The following is a 21411-nucleotide window of genomic DNA, read 5'->3' as shown; positions in this document are numbered from 1 at the left end:
TATTTTTCTTCTTAAATACTGTATGTTAGACTATAGCATGATGGGTTCATTGTAATCATGCATTTTCTCTTCATTTCTATCAGGTTATCTTGTTTCTATTCACCTCATTACTTTCCCATACCCAACCCCACTGCTCCACTTCCCACATATATTTGAAAAATGTAGCAATTGTAACACTAACTTCTTATTGTTACCACACAGTACAAAAGCATGCAAACTTCGAGGAATGGCTTCAGACCCTCATTTGAAACACTAAGAACTGGCTCGCTGAGTCAGGACTCCTTGGCATGCTTGGATGCTTCGGTTGCCTTCCCAGGAACCCATCTCCTGAGGGCTGCTCTGCTGGATGTGTCTTCTGACCTGCAGGAGCACTCAAAGGCTGCCCGGGAGCCGGCTGAGCAGAGCCCCAAGGGCAGCCCTGGAAGGTTGGTAAGAGGCGAGGCAAGTGAGGGGCGGGCACCATGCAGCAGTTCAGAGCAAGAACACCCTTGCATGCCTGCGGTGACAGGCTTGTTCCTTTTCTCAGAGTTTAGAAACCTAGTTCATCTTATGTCCATTTTCCTTGTCTCCGCCTCTACATTGGAAGTTCAAATTTCCAAAGTGTCTTTTCAAAGTATAATTTTTAAGTAACAAAATTCTTCATTAATTTTTGTTATGTTTTGAAGATGAAATTGTAATTTCTAACTAATAAAATTACTTATTGAGGTGTGTGTGTATGTGTGTGTGTGTGTGTGTGTGTGTGTGTGTGTGTGTGTGTGTGTGTACATGCCAGAGTTCATGTGTAGGTCAGAGGACAATTTGTGGGAGTCATTTCTCTCCTTTAATCATATGGGCCATGGGAATTGAATGTAAGTCATCAGGTTTGGCAGTATGACCCTTTACTCACTGAGCAATCTTGCTAGCCCCTAATCATTAATTTTATATAAAGTCAAAATCATTTGACTACTCATCTAAGAATTACATGGAGATAAAAAAAAATACAATTAGAAATGTTCAGTAAAAGACAAAACAAAGTCTTTCCTCTTAACGCAGACTTTTAACAGAAAGGTTTATGTTATGGGTCAAGGTCTATTTTAAATATGCTAGCCTCAAAGCAGCTCCCAGTGGGCTAATGCCAGTTAGGGTGGCTGTGAGAAGTTGTTCTGACATCACTGTTCATTTAATTAGAACAAGAAGATCCAGAAGATGGTGTTTAGGTTGGAAGAATTGCTGACGCCAGTACCCCCTGATGGGTTACTACCCGAGGATCCAAGACTCAGGGCAGCGTGATGTAAACCTCACCTATCTGACCACCCGATCGTCTCAAAACCCGCCTGAAGCAGGTTTCAAAAGCAGATGGTAGCACTGAGGCTGGCAGGACCAGTGTCTGCCATTCCTCAGCAACCCCAGCAGTCCTGCAGCATGGTCCTAAAGGAGCATGAGACACAATATCCATCTGTCTGTCTGCGATCCATCTGTCTGCATGGGAGACTAGGATGAGAGGCTAGGAGCACACAGCGACCGTCTCCATCACTTCTGCTGTGATCTCTACCCGCAACCTCAGGATGCCAGAGCACAGGGAGCAAAGAGAACACACTGGCGACCCGGCCTTGCTTCCACCGTTCACTATGCACCTTGGACATTTTCTTAGACATGCACTTAATATTTTACGGAATATCTGTGAGTCTCAATTACCACAGGGTTATAAGGTTAAATGAGCAGCCGTACACACGTAAGGAATGGGTTCTGATGCAGGCAGTGCTCAGCCAGGGTGGTCTGCTGCATGGTGACCTGAAACTAAGAAGTGCCGTTCTGCTTCTGTTAAACAAAACGAATTCAGTTCCCTTGTGAAATAACAAAAGAAGAGATGGACGCAAGCAAACTAGAAACTACGACTGTCTTCAGACATGTAATTTCATCCTGACAGGTATTTTCTAAACCCCCAAAGTCACAACTGTTCCTTCAGGGTATTCCCCCACCCCCAGAATTTTTGATAGTGTTATTAAAAAGTTTTCATGTTTTCTTCTTTTAAAAGAGGTTTGTTACACAGAACCTGTTGCTCACTATTTTAGAGTATTTTATTAGCAGGGCTTAAATGAATCCTCAAGCAACACTGGCTTTGGAAATATCACAAGCAAAACTGGTTTTATGTATTTATTTTACAATATTTTGTTTTGGCTTTGAGCAAGCTCATACTTTATAGGGACATTTAAACAGGCTTGTCTGTCATAAAAAACAAACAAACAATGACAGAAACTAAACAAAACAAAACCAGAAGCTCTGACAGAGCCACAGAGGCTACCTGGAAGACATGTTCTTTTCAAGTGGTTCTGACATGAGTTTTCTTCTTTCCTTCTACATGGATTGCTTTGTCTTTAAGGATATGTTTCAAAGGACCAATTTGTACCTATGTCAGTTGTGTGGTCACAGCTCAGAGTCAGGGGAGCTGCAGGTAAGACTCTTGTGTGTTCTCGGATCACGGAGTCAGCAGGGTCAAGGTCAGACCTCCCACACTTACTTCCTCTATTTCTTTGATGATCTCACTAGTTGATATTTATTTTATGAAATAGTAGCTGCTGGCTGAGAGATCTGCAGAGATACAATGAATGCCTCAAGCCTCTGAAATGTAGCTCCACCACATAACTAAGGCAACAGAGTCCCTTTAAAACCCTTCATCTGCCTAACACAACATTTACTAGGTACCAATGACTTGACTTCTTAAACTACTGGTTCTTAACCCTCTTAATGCTGTGAACCTTTAGTAGAGATCCTCATGTCGTGGTGACCTTCAGCCTATTTTTGTTGCTACTTTATAACTGTAATTTTGCTACTGTTATGAACCATAATGTATATATCTGTGTTTTCTGATGGTCTTAGGTCACCCCTGTGAAAGGGATATTCAACCCCTAAAGGTACCTCAACACACAGGCTGAGAACCACTAACTTAAACATTTCATATGGTGTTCTTATCATCTCTCTTATGTTACATTTACACATAGTTACACACTCATAAATATACAACTGAGGGCTTGACACCCTCTCAACTCTCACAATGGGAACTAGCCCTTTTTAAAATTAGAAGAGTGATCAGATTGGACAGGGCAGGAAAGGGACACCCAGGGCAGCCAACAGCTTCTCTCTTCTCAGAGGTGATTTGCCTCTGCTCCACAATGGGTGTTGAGACTCTGACTACTCGTGTGGGTTCTCTGTTCTGCCTGCTGTATGCATGAACTACACATCCTCATCCCTTGCAATAAGTGAGACCAGGTGACTATTTCTGCTCAACTACATCTGGGCCAGGTCAGAGGACTGAACTCTGTGCTCTGTCAGAGCACTGAACTGGAGTGTGAGAGCCTGTCCTCATCTTTGCAGTTTCACGATGCATGAAACCAGAGCATCTAACTACCAAGACAGAAGGTGGTCACCCAAGATATTCATCCTCACAGGCCGCTGGCTTTTGTAGCCCATACCAAGAAACTAAACACCATGCTGAAGCTTCAGCCATTGCTCTGTCCTCTCGGAGAATCCTCTAGGTGGCAGAGAGGCCGGGAGGCTGCCAGTGACTTTTGCATTGTACCTAAAATTCACTTCTCACGACCATGCTAACTTGTCAAGTTCTCTGTGAGGTAAAAACTCTGTACCGGGAACTGGCGGGATGGCTCAGGGGTTAAGAGCACTTGCTGTTTTTGGAACTCTGACTCAGTTTCAGCACTACCATGGTAGTCCAGAATTGCTTGTAACTCTGATTCTAGGTTCTGATCGCTTCTTTTGGCACTGTGGGCACCAGGATACTCATGATGTACACATATGCATGCAGGCAAATATTCAACCACAAAATATAAATAAATACATTTTTTAAAAAGTCTCATTTAGCTTTGGAAAACCTCATAAACCTTTCTAGTACCAAGAAGCCTGGCCTACTGCCTAACCTCCAACCTAAAGGCTTAGCATCCTCCTCACTGTAGGTAGCACCACTAGTAACAAGCCTTTGTCTTGTGGGCTGCTATTCTATTCTGTGCCAGATAGGATGTTACTATGTAGCCCTGCCTATCTGTGAACGTAGGCTCCTCCTGCTCTAGACTTCTGAGTGCTGGGATCACAGGCTAGTGCCAGCATGCCTCACTCATGGGCTAGCCTTGATGGGCAGAAGTTCCTGAGTCTTCTCCTATAGAAAGCGGGTTGAATGGTAAGGTATTAACCAAGTGTCAAAATATAGTAAGTAGGAACTAGAAGCTGGCTCAGCAATTAAGAACAAAGTGTCCTTCCAGAGGACCAGAGTTCAGTTTCCGGTATCTCTGTTGGGCAACTCCAGAGGATCCAGCACCCTTGCCTGGCCTTCTTGAGTATCCATCCATACACATGTGCACAGACACACAGACACACACAGACACACACACACTACACACACACAGACACACACATGCACACTACACACACACACACAGACACAGACACACATACATACACACACATACACACACAGACACAGACAGACACAGACACAGACACAGACACACACAACACACACCCTTTGTAATTTTTAAAAATAAATAATGGACAAAATATTTTTGCAATGTTTGTTCATGATAATTTAAAAAATTATGAAAATATAGGTAGGTCCCATATGTTTCTAGGGTTATCAGTGCATTTTTAAAGTCTGATAATGTTGGAGGAAACACTGTCGAGTTTAGAGATCTTAAACAAGAACACATTATCGTATGCACTGCATGGCACAGTCTTCGGTGACACACAGAACGTTGTCATAAACAGGAACTTGAGAGCTAAGACATTAAGACTCTCAACCATGGAGAGACTTTACACTCCTGGACTGCCCATTGTTCTACACAGCCCTCTGTACTTCACTGAGCCACGTCTCAATGTGAAGGAGAATGCCGCTGTGCAGGCTGCAGATGCTGGGGTGACCGTAGTGACCGACAGCAAGCTCTGGACCCAAAGGAGCAGATGACAGGCGCCACATCACACAGTGTAGCTGGGACACAGTGACACAATGTACACATTCGAGAAACACAGGCTACGTTTCCACATTGTTAAGCGAGTGTTTTATTTTAATCAAACAAAGAGCTCTATTTGTCCATGCTCCGTAAAGATTAACCATTGTTGAAACTAAACACAATGGCAGCTTTTCTTTCACTATTAATTATTAGCTTTAAAAGAGACACTGTTAGAAAAGGCCCCCAGCACTAGTGAGGCCTAAACAGGACCTGAGAGCAGTTTGCATTCCAGAGAGACAAGGCCTCCAGGGCAGCTGTCGGAGCTCCTCCCCTCTTAAGTCTGGGGTAGGTCTGTCCCTTCCCTGAGTGCCTGAGGCTCGTCAGCCTTAAGTACAGAACTGAACAGAATCCAATAAAGCGCAGCAGCTGCTCAGAATGACTGTCAGGGAAATCCTCACAGGCAATTTAAGGGTTTAACGTAATTCATCATGTGGTGGCTCCCAGTTTTGATGTGTGTAATCTTAAGCTTCAGCGACTGTCTTCCCACACCCATTTTCTTCCCTGACCATTAAATCTGTAATTATGCATGGCACACACACTCGTTTTTAGGTACATGGTATCCAAAATGTGATTCTGTGTTAATCACTGCACTTGAAACTGAAAAATGTTTCGTGATGTCATTTTTAATCCACGTATAGTAAAAAGTAGGTAACAAAATGATACATTAAAAAATGTTCTGTGAGTGCTGAATTCGGTAAAACACTGTCATTAATCTGCCCTAAATGTCAGTGTTTCCTAGACTTTAGTGTCAGTTCCAAAGCCAGAATGATGGACTCGGCTTCAGGACTGGAGTGTGCTCCCCTCCGTCCCTCCCTCTGTCCCTCTCTGTGACAGTCTGCCAGTTAAAGTCATTAGAAAGTCAGGGCCATTCTCAGTGACCCTCAGATTCGGAGACAGAGCCGAGCCTGTGCAGTAGCACAGCTGGACGGATAATCAGCCAGGGCAAATGACTTCTCTGCTAGCACCACCTGAAGACGAGATTCCTGTCACCTCATTGAGCACTGGGGGTGTCCACAAGTAAATTCTCAGCAATGGTGCCTTACAGTTTCTTCTCCAACAAATTTTCTTTAAAAACAACAACAATAAAGCAAACAAACAACCTACTTTTCCTAGGCACGCATGAGAGAGTGAGCGAGAGAGAGCGAGAGCAAAAGAGAGAGAGAGAGACAGACAGACAGACTTATTTATTCCAGGCTAGCCTTGAAATCAACTGTCTGAAACTCGCCTCCCACTCCTAAGGGCTAGGATGCCAGAGATGGAGCCGAACACCTCAGTACGCAGCTCCAGGGATGGGACTGAGGGCTGGGTACAAGGGAGGCAAGCACTCTGCCAACAGAGCTACGTTCCAGCTTACGCGCCGGCTCCTAAACCCCACATGGGCCACAGCTCCGAATGCAGGGCTGGGGGTGGGTTGCAAAGAATGTGGCAACAGCAAAGGTCTGGAGATACCATGGCTAAAAGTAAAGCACAGTCAAACCAGTAAGAATGATTCCAACAGTCCCGGCCCATGTGGTGTTGCCTGCTCCCACGTGGGTTCCGGACACATAACATGGCCATGTGCGTGCTGCTACTCACCCCACCAACTAACGCTGCCTAAAATACCCTGAGTCGGGAGCATAAGAGCTTCCTGCTATAGAAACACAATGGTATTTATGGAAGACAGAGACTTCTAATAGTCTCCTACCATTATTCCTTAGTAGAAAATTAGTATATCTTTGCATTAGATTACATTAGAATATTTGACTTTAAGGATTACTGTTTGAGTTTCTGACTTGATTTTCACTAAGGGAAAAAAAGAAGGCTGAATAAATTTTAAAATTGCCTGGGGTTAGGATAGAATGTCATTAGGATTACATTCCAGTAATTTCTGAAATAACACTAAACCACTTCTGACATTTTGTATAATGTATTTATGTGAATCACGATTATCAGCATTGACAATTATAAAATCAAAACATGGACCAAACACTGAAAAATACTGAAGATGTTCTCTGCGCTCTGCCACTGCAAATTTTCAGCCAAGCTTTAACTCTTTATGTAAAAAATAAGTGAACATATGTTCCACATCAGTACACGAGTTTGCTTCCTTATGTAATGGTCAAATTTTAGAGCTGTTTTAAGAGAAATTTTGTTCGGCTTCTTATCGGGACAGTTTGATTGCCATGCATAAGTCACAAGCCTTTACACCCAGGGTTTCATAAAAACTCTGGGTGGGAAGGACTCACAAGTTCGGGGAATGGAGGCAGAATTAGCTCAGCAGTGGAGAGAAATATGGCCCGAGTGACTGACTAGGGTGCTGAGTTTGAAAGGCTGAGGAGAGATGTGAGGCACCCACGGCCTTTGATATGACAGATGACAGCTCTGAGAGAGGCATTGCAAACACACTGGACTAACATCTGGGTGACCTGCTTAGCATCCCAGGACAGGACCTATGGGCAGTCACCGGACATAGGGCTGTGGGTCCCCCTCTGCTCCACCAAAGGGCATGGCTGCTGCCGCCTGAGGAGACAGGACTTGGGAAGTTTGACTGCTCTTACCCCACGCTGTCACAGGAAGGGTGTGGGTCTATAGGGAAGTCCCAGGACACTGCTCCCAGAGTGGGGGAAGCATAGTGTGAGGCTTGGGACAGCGGGAGCCTGCTTGGGGACCCTGAGCTGTGAAGGGGCTGGGGCTGTGGTATCCCAGGCTCGTGAACACCCAGGCACTGCTGAAAGTCACGGAAGAGCGGAGGGTGGGATCCAGGCCCTTGGGCTGGATGTGGCCCGGGGCCAGGGAGGGGGGAGGGGAGGGGGAGGGGAAGGGGGGCGCTCTGGCTGGTCCCTGGATAGTCCTTGGCTTGGCAGGCAGTGTGAGCTTGGTGACAGTTGTGGCTAGGGGTGCAGAGAGGCCCCTATGGGAGATTAGGCTGCTGTGTCCCACAGGTAAAATCCTCCATGGCTCCTCTCGGTGGATCCCAGTGAAGCGGCAGTGCATGGTTCTGAATCGTTTACTGCCGTGGTGGAAAGTGGATGAGTAAACCATGCCCCACTTGTCGGGTGAGCCTGAGATTAAATACCTTCTGTAGGGAGGAGTGTCTGGGAAGGAAATTTTATTGGCCAAGCCTTCCAGGCCTCTAGGTGTCTCCTTAGAATGGTGACCTCTGTCTTGAGCCTCCAGACCAGAGGTCACATCCTTTTCCTCATCTTCATGTGGATGGGCTTTGGGCGTTGCACTTACAGGATGGCCACAAATCTATGGAGTGCTGTGGCTAGTGACAGGGACCTGGTGCCCGGGAGCAGGCGAAGCTCCTGTCATCCCTGCAGGGTCTCTGGAGCTCAAAGCCTCTAGCAAGGACCAGGCTTCCTCTCAGGGACCACTGCCCCATAACCAGGCTGCATCACTTACCTCCCCTGCTGTCTCACTGCCACCCACACTTGAATTTACTGCCCTCACCACCCACTGACTTCTTTTTTTTTTTTTTTTTTTTTTTTTGGTTCTTATTTTTGGAGCTGGGGACCGAACCCAGGGCCTTGCGCTTCCTAGGTAAGCGCTCTACCACTGAGCTAAATCCCCAGCCCACCCACTGACTTCTTTAAGGAAAGAACATCTTCTTCTTAAGGAAGAAATGACAAGAATGGATGGATGGACAGCAGAGGTGAAGGCAGCTGCCAGGCAGAAGCAATTACACTGAATATTTTAAAAGTTCTGAGGCATTAGTCTACTCCATAAAAATCTGCCCCAAATCCACCGATGACCAACTATGGCGACTGTGAGGCTCTGCAGCTAGTTTACAGGAGCACTGGTTTGTTTGCTTGTTATAGTGCACAGGAGTTGTCACTCTGTGGCTTCTGCATAGGTCCCTGGAAGCTCTTCAAGAGGCTGGGGTCTGAAGGGGGTGGTGACCACAATCTGGTTTAGGTCATAGGAACTTCTATGTCAAGGAAAGTTTGTTTGCCAGAAGAAAAATATCTTCAGCAGCCGTTAGTCCTAACCCTGAAGGTTTTACCAGAAAATAGGACACCAAGGAAGAGAAGTATCAGAAGCCTGCAGTCAGTACGGCTGGGCCTAGAGCTGCAGCAGTTTCATAAATGCGGATGGAGCCAAAGTGGCAAGGTTACAGGGTGAGGCAGAACCTGGCGAGGAGAGTTAGGTGGGACATTAGAAGAGGAGCCTATGGAGAGAACTGGGCAGCATCTGCAGATGTCAGGCGCGGCCATGAAGATACTTATCAGCCGTGAGGCTCAGGGATTAAGAGACGCAGCTGTGCATAAACTTACCTACTTCTTAAGCATTTTTTATTTGAATTTTGTGTGTGTGTGTGTGTGTGTGTGTGTGTGTGTGTATGTGTGTGTGCACGTTCGTGTGTGCTCACATGCTTGTGCACGCTAGTCCCTGGTGCACAGAGGCCAGAAGAGGACATCAGATGGTGCCCTGTAATTAGAGTTACAGACGGTTGTGAGCTGTCCTGTGGGCGCTGAGAATTGAACCCCAGTCCTCTAGAAGAGCAGCCTGTGTTAGGAATTGGGCAGCCAGTGCGCTTAACTGCCGAGCCATCACTCCAGCACCAAGACCTTGTTTTTAAAATAAGGAAGCTGTAAATTTTAGTCCGAACTGGAATCTACCCAAGTGTTCACACACAATCAAGTGAATGAGTGACCATGTGTTCATAATTACTACATAGCAAAAGAATGAACTGTACACAGCAACATACAGCGTGCGCAGACCTCACGAACAATGTGGGGCAGAAGGAACTCAGCATACTGTTCCTGCTGTGCTACAGTCCCAGAGGAGGGAAGGTCATTGGTGGGCTCGATCCCGAGTGCCACTCACGCTGCAGAACACACAGGGGCCTGGAGAAGGGGCTACCTCCCTTCTGTTCAGAGTGAGCGCCAATGTGTTCGACTCAGTAGGAACCGACTGTTTTCCCAGGACTGTGTACTTTTTGTGTCAGACTTGAATTTACTTTAAAAGTAAGGTACATGTTCACTTCAGAAACTTCAAAAAAACAAAATGTACTGTTTTCTGTCCCGAGTCTTGGTTTTCCCAGCTTAATGGTGCCATCTGTATATTCCTCTGTCATTTAATGTTTCATGACCATCAATACCTCTGCATATCATAAGACATATTTTAAATTAAGAAATATAATTTCTATATAAATATCATATTACTTATTCAATGATACATAATACTCTAGCATAAAACCAGGTAAACTAGGGCTAACCATTTTTTCTGACACTGAAGCTTTAATGAAGAATGCACTAAGTTCACACATTTTTAGATATAATATCATTATAGAAATATAACATTGAAAACAGAATGTTTGTTTTAGAAATTTTTATATAATATTTACTAATGGACATAATGAGTATAGTCTTTACATATACTAATATAATAAAAATTCATCTTTTCAACTTATAGGCAAGGTACAAATAAAAATGGGAATGTTTTTTTCTTGAAAACCTAAAAGTATTATTTTTACATATTGTAAATTTATTAACTGTTCTCATTCTTAAAATTATTTTTTGATATTATAATGATATAATTCACCTCCCCCTTTCTTCTCTCCAAACTCTTCTAACCCTCCAAATACCCTTCCTTGCTTGCTCTCAAGTTCTGGGGCTCTTTTTTCATTAATGGTTGACATACGTATATACATACATATTCCTAAGTACATCACTACGACCTGCTCAGGCTGTGTAGTACTATTTGTATGTATGTTTTCTGACTTGATACTTTGGTATTGGAACTACCAGTTGGCATGCCCTTCCACACGGGACACTATTTCCTCAGCTCTCAGCCTCAGCTGCCTGTGGTTCTTTGTGAAGGGTTGAGCCTCCTGGGCTTTCCCTTCTGCACATTAGCAAACCTGTTGTTCTCCTTCAGCTCATGCTGAAGCCATGTCAGTGACACAGGAGACAAAACCTCCGAACACCAAACTGCTGATCCTCTCCTTCTCTCTGCCCTCTCTTTCAGAACGAACCCTGAGCCTTATGTGCAGGCATGGTTTCTAAGTGTATTCTTTGGGACTCGGTTCCACAACTATGCATTTTAACTGATTGTGGTCATTTGCAATGGTCTCTGCTATTGCACAGGAAGTTTCCTTGATGAGGGGTAAGGACTACTTACCTGTGGGCAAAAGGACAAATGTTTAGATAAAGTTAGAGAATATGCTGGCTTAGTAAAGTGGTGGCCATGGGTTTTCTTCCAAGATTCATGACTTCACTACCCCTGGCTAGGTTTCCAGTACGAGTTTCCTCATGTTGAGCAGGTTTGAAATCCAATTAGTCTGGTCATGGCCAAGGTATGTGCGCCACTGCTGCTCCCCAGATCCATCCTGCTGTGCTGCTTGTGTTTCATGCTGTTATAGCAGGACAGACGACGGTTGGTTGCCTCTCCTTTGGACGCCTGAATGGCACCTTCTGGTACCATGGAAAGCTGGTCTTCAGGGAGGAGGCAGCTCAGGGGCCTCTGAGCCCTGGGTCTGAAGTGCGGATGTCTTCAGCAGTGTGGACTTACTTCCACCTCTGTGTGACAACCAAGGGCTTAGCAACAGCCTGTGTTGTTGTGGGGTCTCTTGTACAGCCCTGACCAACAACGCAAAGGACGACTTCTCACGCCTGGTGTTCTAAGCTTTGATACATGGTCCTGGGAACATTGTTAGGTGTTACTGTTATTTAATGTTATTAATGTTAGGTGTAATCTTATTTAAACCATATGTATACAATTATATACAAACTTACACACACACACGGCTTATTTTAGGTAGATAATTAATGGTACATTAAGACATCCTTACTGGGTTGGGGATTTATTAGCTCAGTGGTAGAGCACTTGCCTAGCAAGAGCAAGGCCCTGGGTTCGGTCCCCAGCTCCGAAAAAAAAAAATCCTTACTGGTCTTTTGCCATTCTCTCCCCTTTTATATTTATCTTCATCCCTTCCTAATAAAAAAGGGCAAGTTGTGGGTAGAGGTGTGAAATGACTTGGGTGGGATGGAGAGTCAGGTGGGCAAGGGGAGCTGCATGCAGAACGTGCGTCCTGGTTCAAGGTTGGGGCGTAGGATAGATCTGGCGAGGGGAAAGGCTGGATGCGCCATGGTTAGGGCTTACAGGGTGGGCTCTGGCTTAGTATTAGAAGTTGATTGCAGAGTAGACAAGAGATGGACAGGCGAGGCCAGTGTACTGGATATGGGATCCAGGCTAGATCTATCAGGTTGGGGAGGGTATACTGAGAGGAGGATAATACAGACTCAGCAGGCTAGACCCTGGAAACGATAACTTTTTAATAATATTCCATGTCATGCTGCTACCAACACCATAAGCCCCAGTAATCCAACATGGTTAACAGCAACAAGAGGCCAGCTCTCCAGAGGAAATACATGTCTGTACAATGTTTGTGTGGAAGAGGAAGGCTGATGTATTTTGTTTAGAGTTCTAACATGGAGAAAATGATGGAAAATTCTTTTCACAGGCTTGGGACTTGTTAAAGGACATTTTCTTTCATTTCTAGAAAATCTATTTTATCAATTCAAGCCAATCTAACATCAACATAGATTCCTTGTTATTTCCCATTTGAAAATGTGTGTACTCTAGCTCTCAGGTGCACCATTAGAAACTTAAAAATACACATGCAAATGCATAACAACACTAATTAATACACAGTTGCACTACAAAATCCACATGCGTTCTCTGAAGGAAGGCATGACTTACTGAGTTCAAGTTTAATCTATGACACAGGCTAGCTCATAAAATCAACAAAGATTAAAGTGAAATGTTTATAAAGCCGTACAAGAATACTTCCCTCAGGGAGAGCTCTTCCCATCCTCTCTTTGGTGCCAAAACAGAGTGCAAGTTTAAAACCAAGTGCCTCACAGCTACAGGCCTAAACTGTTTCTGTAATCTTTCCTCCCCACAAACAATACCCTTTCCTCATTCAGAAAAGTGGATGGGGTTAGTAACTAGGACTGCAAAGATTAAAGAAACTAATAGGTAGTGATCGCTTAAAACAGTTTCCAGTATGTAGTGATCCACAGTTCACAGATCCACCAACCCTACCACTACTGAGATGACATCAGCAGCAATCTGGTCCAGGGCTGACGTCCTGTTTTAGGCTATTGGCAACTTCTGTCCTTACGTCTCAGTCTCCAATGAAGAGCTTCCTGGAATTACAGTATCATTTCAAAAGCAGCCCTCATCATTTTCTGGATGATGATAATCCTACCCAATCAACCAGAGAGTGAGAAGGCCCCAGGAAGAAACCTTCTCCCTGGAGAGCTGATCCCTCCTTGTTCCTGTTCTCCAGGGTTGAGGTTGGGGGAACAGGACTCAGCAAAGGAAGCACAAGGAAGTCCTGGGGTGGGGGAAGGTGTTGGGTGCACAGATGGAGAGAAATCATTTGTGTCTGTTCTGAAGATGATCCCTAACACAGGGCTTCAGTGTCGTTTCTGAGCCATTAGCAAGGTTTACGGACACACACACTGCTCCCAGCCTTCTAGCTTCCCAGGTTTGACTTACATACATACAGGTACTTACAAAAATGTATTTTCAGGGCTGGTCAAGAAGTGTTCCCAGAGTTAGAGACCTTATTTATTTTTATTTATTTATTTTTACAGTTTCTGCCATTGCTCATACATTTTTCTGTCCAAAAAGAAAGAAAGGAAAAAAGAAAGAGAAACCACTTTTCATGGGTTTCTTTGAAATGTAGCCAAGATCTTCAAGCATGTATTTGAGAGTAGGTAAATACATGTTCTCTTGAGGATTACATGTGACCCTGCAGTTCACAATAGCAACCTATAATTATATCTATAATCATCAGCTTTTCATTCTTCATATTTTTCAAAAGCCTGTCCAGCAGTTGCAATCACATGACAAAAAGGGAAAGGATATGGTAAGCAGGAGATGCAAAATGTTTTCCTCACTCATCCAAACCCATCTTACAAATACGTCGTGTGTCAGATAAAACATGCCTGTAAAGAAAGCCTGCAGATCTCAGTTTGAACACTCTTTCCAAACACACAGAAAGGAAGCGCTTCGACGGTGTGAGGAATGGCTCTGCACGATGTGCACACATGCTCTGTTTTTATTACCAGTGGGAAAAGTAAACGCCACCTTCAACATATGCTAAAGAGGTGGTCCAGCCCAGTGGCAAGAGGGCTCAGCTTACCCATTCATTACAATGAGATTAATAAATGGAAATTTACAATATTATTAAGTGTTTTACTTGTTTCACATCTGTTCTCTTTTATAAATAACTCGGTGTTTCTAGCTTTTCCCAACAGTTAAAAAAATAAACTGAAGCGAAATTAACTGCTTTTACTTTTTTAAGACAACTTAAAGCTGATTCTTGGAGCAGTTACTAAACTTTAAGAATACATCCTAAAGGTACATGCTGCTGCCAACAAGAACAATGCACTCGATTCACAAGATAAATGTTTATAAAGAGAAGGGGAAGCATATATTCTCACACAAGAGAAAAAAATCAAAGCTGAAAATTGTAATGTTGGAAATTAACACACGACTGAGGGTAAATCGAACCAAGCCAGCACCACTGTATCATTGTCCCTTACACTGAAGAAACCAGTTTAATGACAGGCTCTGGGCTTTTAAAATTTGAGGTCTGAAATGATTATAGTCTTTCAAAAAGTTAGAGATTAGCACAAGTATTCTGCATAGGATTGCCTTGTGTTCCTCACCTAGTGGGCCAATCAGCACCACACAGCTAGCAATCCGGTCTGCTGTCCCCAGGGACCGCTGCTGTTTGTGCTCTGATGAATGCCTTGACTGGGGTTACATCCGGAACCCTGCCTGGCATTTAGCTGCCAACTCTCTGCTCCTTTGGGCTGGCATCGGTCATCTTCAGTCTTACTTTCATAAGCATGATACAGTTTAAGATGACTCAGAACCTTGAATGTGCCATTTTCTGGGACTACAGGTCTGCCAAAAATACCATGGGTGCCATCCTTCTGAGGCCATCCTGTCAGAAAGTGCATGGCACCCACATGGGTCACGGCCTTTCTAAGGAGGTGGTTGGGATCCCTGCTTCCTCTGTCCGGGTTGTACCTCCCTTTGGAATCATCTTACCTAGGGTTTCAGTTTCCCTCACCAACCACACAGTCTGAAATATTATCATAATAAACAACCGGGATGCTGTTGTTGTTTCTATTATTTCTGAGATAAGGTGTAGCCTTTGCTGTGCTGAAACTCTAGGTTGATAGGTCGCCCTCATATTCACAGAGCTCCACCCGCCTCTGCCTCCCATACGCTGAGACACTTGGGAGTGTCACTGTGTGTGTTACTATGCAACTTACACATTGAAGTTGCACACTGGCCAGGCCTTTGTGCTCTATCCCACCAGGACATGACTTGCCCCTCGACCTCATGCACTCCTCACTGGTAGGCTCTTAGTAGCCTTCTGGGCTCCTCCGTGTTCAGCTCCCCTGTGGTGGTGCAGCACTGCTGTTCAGGTGATGCTGTCACTATGTCACAGTGCCCCTGTTATCCTCTTGTCATCACACAGACACTGTGGCACCCACCTTTTCCTAAGAGAAAGGGTGAGGACACCCCGAGATAACTTACTAAACACAGTGTTAGAATGTCATTACTAGTCACTGTTAATATCTTAACTGTGCCTAACCTATAAACTAAACTTCAATACAGTTACGTAAGATAGTGAGAAAAATGCATAAGCCAGGTGTGGTGAGTCAGACCCACAATCCCAGGACTCAAGAGGCTGAGGGAGGAGACTGTTCTGAGCTCAAGGTCAGCCCAGAATACAGGTCGAGACCCTGTCTCAATAAAAGAAACCAATTAATCAGCCATGGCCTATAAGGGTTTCTACCCAAACTTTAGGTATCTGCGGGAGGTTCTGACAGACCTCCTGGGGTAGATGTGTGAGTGACTACGTAGCTCTCCTGTCTGTAGGCACACTGCTGTGGAAACAAACATCACTGTGGAATTCTCCTATTAGTAATTTCCCTTTGTTCATTGTTCTTCCTATATTTATTAATTGAAATTCTTTAGCAAGATGGAGCAATATTTCTTCTTATTCTATTGAGTTTACATTTCTAATAATGTCCAAAGATGTCCCTAATCTATCCCTGGAGAATCACTAAAGATAACTCCTTGTCTAGTTTCTATGGGTGGCTGTGTGTATGTCAACCTCCTAGGCTCTCACCTTCTGAACATTCTTCCACTCCGGCCCGTCTGGTTTTGTTGTTGTTGTTGTTGTTGTTTAAATTGGATAGTTTATGTATTTACATTTCAAATGTTATGCCCCTTCCCAGTTTCCCCCTCTCCCTGCTTCTATGAGGATGCTCCCACTCCCACCTCAACACCCTGGCATTCCCCTACACTGAGGAAACAAGCCTTCACAGGATGAAGGACTTCTCCTACTGATGACAGACAATGCCATTCTCTTGCTATATATGTGGCTGAAGCCATGGGTCCCTCCATGTATACTATTTGGTTAATGTTAGTCCCTGGGAGCTTTGGGGTGGCTAGCTGGTTGATATTGTTGTTCTTCCTATGGGGTTGCAAACCCCTTCAGCTTCTTCAGTCCTTTCTCTAACTCCTCCATTGGGATCCCCGTGCTCAGTCTGATGGTTAGCTGCAAGTGTCCTCATCTGTATCAGTAAGGCTCTGGCAGAGCCTCTCAGGAGACATCCATTTCAGGCTCCTGTCAGCAAGCACTTTTTGGCATCAGCAATAGTGACTGGGTTTGTGGCTGCATATGGGATCCCCAGTGGGGCAGTCTCTGGATGGCCTTTCCTTCACTCTGCTCCACTCTTTGTCCCTGTATTTCCTCCTGTGAGAACTTTGTCCCCTCTTCTAAGAAGAACTGAAGCATCCACATTTTGGTCTTCCTTCTTAAGTTTCATGTGGTCTGTGGATTGTATCTGTGTATTCTGAGCTTTTGGCTAATAGCCACTTATCAGTGAGTACATATCATGTGTGTTCTTTAGTGACTGGGTTAGCTCACTCAGGATGCTATTTTCTAGTTCCATCCATTTAAGTCTTTGTTTTTCATAGCTGAGTAATACTCCATTGTGTAGATGTACCACATTTCTGTATCCATTCCTCTGTTGAAGGGCATCTGGGTTCTTTCCAGCTTCTGGCTATTATAAATAAGGCTGATATGAACATAGTGGAGCATGTGTCCTTCTTATATGTTGGGGTATCTTTTGGGTATATGCCCAGGAGTGGTATAGCTGAGTCCTCAGGTAGCACTAGGTCCAATTTTCTGAGGAACCTCCAGATTGATTTACAGAGAGGTTGTACCAGCTTACAATCTCAACAATGGAGGAGTGTTCCTCTTTCTCCAGCATCTGCTGTCACCTGAGTTTTTGATCTTAGCCATTCTGACTGGTGTGAGGTGGAATCTCAGGGTTGTTTTTGATTTGCATTTCCCTGATGACTAAGAATCTTGACCATTTCTTTAGGTGCTTCTCAGCCATTTGATATTTTTCAGTTGAGAATTCTTTGTTTACCTCTGTACCTCAATTTTTAATAGGGTTGTTTTATTCTCTGGAGTCTAACTTATTGAGTTCTTTGTATGTTTTGGATATTAGCTGCCTATCAGATGTAGAATTTCCCAATCTGTTGGTTGCTGTTTTGTCCTAATGACAGTGTCTTTTGCTTTACAAAAGCTTTGCAGTTTTATTAGGTCCCATTTGTAGATTCTTGATCTTAGAGCATAAGCCATTGATGTTCTGTTCAGGAAATTTTCCCCAGTGCCTACGCGTTCAAGGCTGTCCCCATTTTTACTTCTATTAGTTTGAGTGTATCTGGTTTGATGTGGAGGCCCTTGATCCACTTGGACTTGAGCTTTGTACATGGTGATAAGCATGGATCGATCTGCATTCTTCTAGTCCATATTTTCTCTGCCTGTGCTTGGATCAGCCATGTCTACATGGTTGTGATGTGTAACAGAAAGAAACCAAGAGGTGGGTACTAGAAGTCCTCATGGCTGCTGCTTTGATTTGATTTTACTGCTCCTAGGTTCTTTCACACACATACACACACACGCGCACACACACACATACACACACACAGAGACACAGAGAGAGACACACACACACACACACACAAACACACATACCCTATGTATAGTCTAATTCACTTATAAAGGATTCTCCAATTCCAATCTGTAGACCACCATAGCCTAACACCTTATCTCATCTTTTACTGATATAAAAACTCAATTTTAATAACCATAATATAGTTAATTGTTCAATTTTAGTACATAAAAATTTTTACAACTGTCATCTCGCCTTTGAGACTCTGCAGTCTTTCTAACAATCCACGTAGACTGCATTTGATCCTAATTTTCATTAAGTAAATTCTCATCCATCCATCCCTGAAGTCTCCCAATAAACCCCACTTCCATTCTGTCCCATTTGGTGGTACACAGCAACATCAGGAAGAGGATAGCATCATTTCTTCTCAGTTACCAAGGCCTGGCCACTGTAGCTCCAAGTGACCCTCAAACTGCTTGCTTTTGTCCACAGCAACCCTGCTTCCAGGCGATGTGCTGTCCGCAGCCATTTCTGTTCTCTCCCAACTGAGTGAGACTCAGGCTGCGTCAACGGCTTTAAACACAGGTATCTAACTGTTTTACCTTCAGTCTTTTCTCTGTCTCAGACACAATATTAAATACACACTACATGCTCTGACTTCTCCCTATCTGGCCAGCTTCTAGTTGTACACTGTGCTCTCTCGGTCCCTGTGATCCTCTCTGTCAGTCCTCGTCTGAGCTCTGCTTCACACTCCAAGTCCTATGCACTGTGCTCTCACTGTGCTAATGGTGCACCACCATGCCAGTCCCACCGACTTCTAAACATTGAAATCTCACTGAAGGACCTCCTGGTATAGTTGTCCCAGAACCCCCAGCATCCCGCAGCCTTCTGGTTGTGATCAGCCCAAAGCACTTGGCTTCTCTGTGGTAATCTGTGCTAAATGTGTTTGTAACTACTTCAAAATCAGCCTTCTTAGTCAAATTACACTTTCCAAGGACACAGACTTTGTATTTTTCACTGTAATAGACCCTGGGGCCAACAGAGAGCACATGTCACAAGAACAGAGATCAATTAATGCTGAATAAAACACCAAAAAATGAACCACAACGTGCAGAAAAATATGAGGAAGTCAGGCATGACAGTAAGTCTGTAATCCCGTGACCAAGGAGCTGACAGGAGGACCGGGAAGGAGTTCGATGCCAGCCTACAACTTAAAAATCTAAGTACTGAGGATGCCGCTTAGTGGCAGAGGACTTGCCTAACAAGAACAAGGCCCTGTTTGGATCCTCAATGTTAGTATGTGTGTGCTCACCTGTGTGTCTACACACACACACACACACACACACACACACACACACACACACACACGATTCATATTTGCATTTGCAGAAAATAACACTATATAATTTCTATTTTGCTTCTGTTGCTGTGATCAACAACAGGACTGAAGTCACCTTGGGGAATGAAGGGAGCATGAACCTGGAGAACTGAGGCACGAGGGGACAGCCTGCTGGCTTGCCCTCCAGCGCTCCTTCAGCCCACTTCAGCCCAGGGGTGGCAAAGCCAACAGTAGGCTGGGTCCCCCTCCATCAATCATTAGTGAAGAAAATGGCCTATAGACATGCCCCAGGCCAACAGGATGAGGAGATTCCTCACCGAGGGTCCCTTTACCTAGGTGACCCTACTTTAGGTCAAACTGACACAAACTATCAGCTCAACACACTCAAACACAGTTGAAACCAAGTCATTCTTAAAGTGACAATCCATCCAGTTATCATAAGCCATGGCGCCCATTTTCCTTTTATGAGTTTTGGTTGATTCCCCTTTAAGAGAAAGTCGGGCTCTTTACAGATTTTCACATCGGTTCCTTGTTTCAGTGCACTCTGTCTGCTGATTCACTAGTGGGCTGACCCAGAGGTTGGTTCACATACACATTCTTATTTTCTTGTGTGTGTATGTGTAGAGCGTGTCCATATGTGAGTGTAGGCATGTGTGTATGTACATACTGGGTGACTTCCTTGACCGCTCTCCACATCATTTGTTGAGTTAGCTGGCTGTAGCTAGTCCAGTTGGCCAGCTTGCCCTGGGGAACCCTTCTTGGGCTCCTGAATGTTCGGATTAAAGGTATGTACTACCATGCACCATAATTAATCACTAATTTTTAATACAAACATTTATGGCGAGTATTGTTGCTTTTAAAGTGATTTAAATGCTACCATTTTTTAAAATTTGTGTCAATGGGACTGCATAAACAGCTGAGTTTTTCAGACGCTTGTATCACGTTCTCCACACTGAACATTCATATACATGCTTCTCCAAGCAGTAAGAATATATTTTTATATAAATGTGTATTTATATAACTCCTTATTTCACAGAATTGTGAATGCAGAACCATGTTTATGTTACGAATTTCTAACACTCCAAAGAACAATGATTTATATTGGTCCGCTAATCCAAAAAGAAAGTTGTATTGTAACTTTTATTTCAGAAACCTACCTCAAAACATCTACTTCCTTGACTTGGTTACAGTAAATATTTGTCTTAAAATCCATATAGAGAAAGAAGACGTATCACAGTACTGAAAACTGCCTACGTTCCCACTGAATATTCTAGCCGCAGCATCTACATCCCTCCCTGAGTTAAGCTGGGATAATACAATGATGGTACGATTCCCTTTTTCAAACTACAAGGGTTCCCCGAATTCAGGAAGTGAACTTAAAACTGTGAAATGATGCATCACAAGCAGCAAAGGAAAATGAAGATGCCCAGAGGACAGTACAAATGGCTTTGTCAGCCAAATAACCTAAAAACAATTTCCTGAGCTACATACAGCGCACACACAAGCGCGTTCCTCTGTGTGTGTGTGTGTGTGTGTGTGTGTGTGTGTGTGTGTGTGTGTGTGTGTTTATATGTGTGTGTAAGTAAAGGTCAGAGTTCCGCCTAGGCTGGTTTTCAGGAATCATATGTCTTGTTTAGGATACAGGGTCTCGTGCTGGGACCTGGGGTCACAGCAGAGCAGTCTTGGATGACTGGCCAGAAAGCAGAAGGGATCTATCGAGAGGTTCTGGGATTGAACCCTAGTCCTTGTGTGCACGTGGTGTCCTTGCTAATTTAGCAATCTCTTGAGCTCTTCTCATTCACAGATTTAACGTGATCTTTGCCAGAGTTTTTGATGCCCTAAAGACTAATTTTTCTCAAATTTGCATGCAATGATGACTCACTGCGCCATTAAGATCTCTACAAACAAAGGAAAAGTGAAAATTACTTGAATTTTGAATTGAAAGGACAGCTAATCTGGATAATTCACATCTCTGTAGAAAATCTCTCAGCTTGAATCACATAGATAATTGCCCCTCTCCAAAGCCTATGGCTAAGAGTGCTCCTGACCAGAAAAATAGCACCTTAGCACAGAGAACAGTGCAGTGTTTCTC

General features: G+C 44.0%; 1 protein-coding gene and 1 pseudogene across 4 annotated transcripts in view; one reads left to right on the top strand and one right to left on the bottom strand.

Moving 5' to 3' along the window:
* Ube2e2 (ubiquitin-conjugating enzyme E2E 2) overlaps window positions 1–21411 on the bottom strand; it is a 277665-nt gene that overhangs the window by 152941 nt on the left and 103313 nt on the right. The window lies entirely within an intron of this gene.
* Window positions 1–21411, top strand: part of LOC103693837 (aurora kinase A pseudogene) — a 98274-nt pseudogene that overhangs the window by 13588 nt on the left and 63275 nt on the right.

This window comes from Rattus norvegicus, chromosome 15 (genome assembly GCF_036323735.1).
Source record: "Rattus norvegicus strain BN/NHsdMcwi chromosome 15, GRCr8, whole genome shotgun sequence".
NCBI classification, from domain to species: Eukaryota; Metazoa; Chordata; class Mammalia; order Rodentia; family Muridae; genus Rattus; species Rattus norvegicus.
The sequence above is the reverse complement of the archived record's forward strand: the minus strand, read 5'-3'. Positions and strand labels throughout refer to the sequence as shown.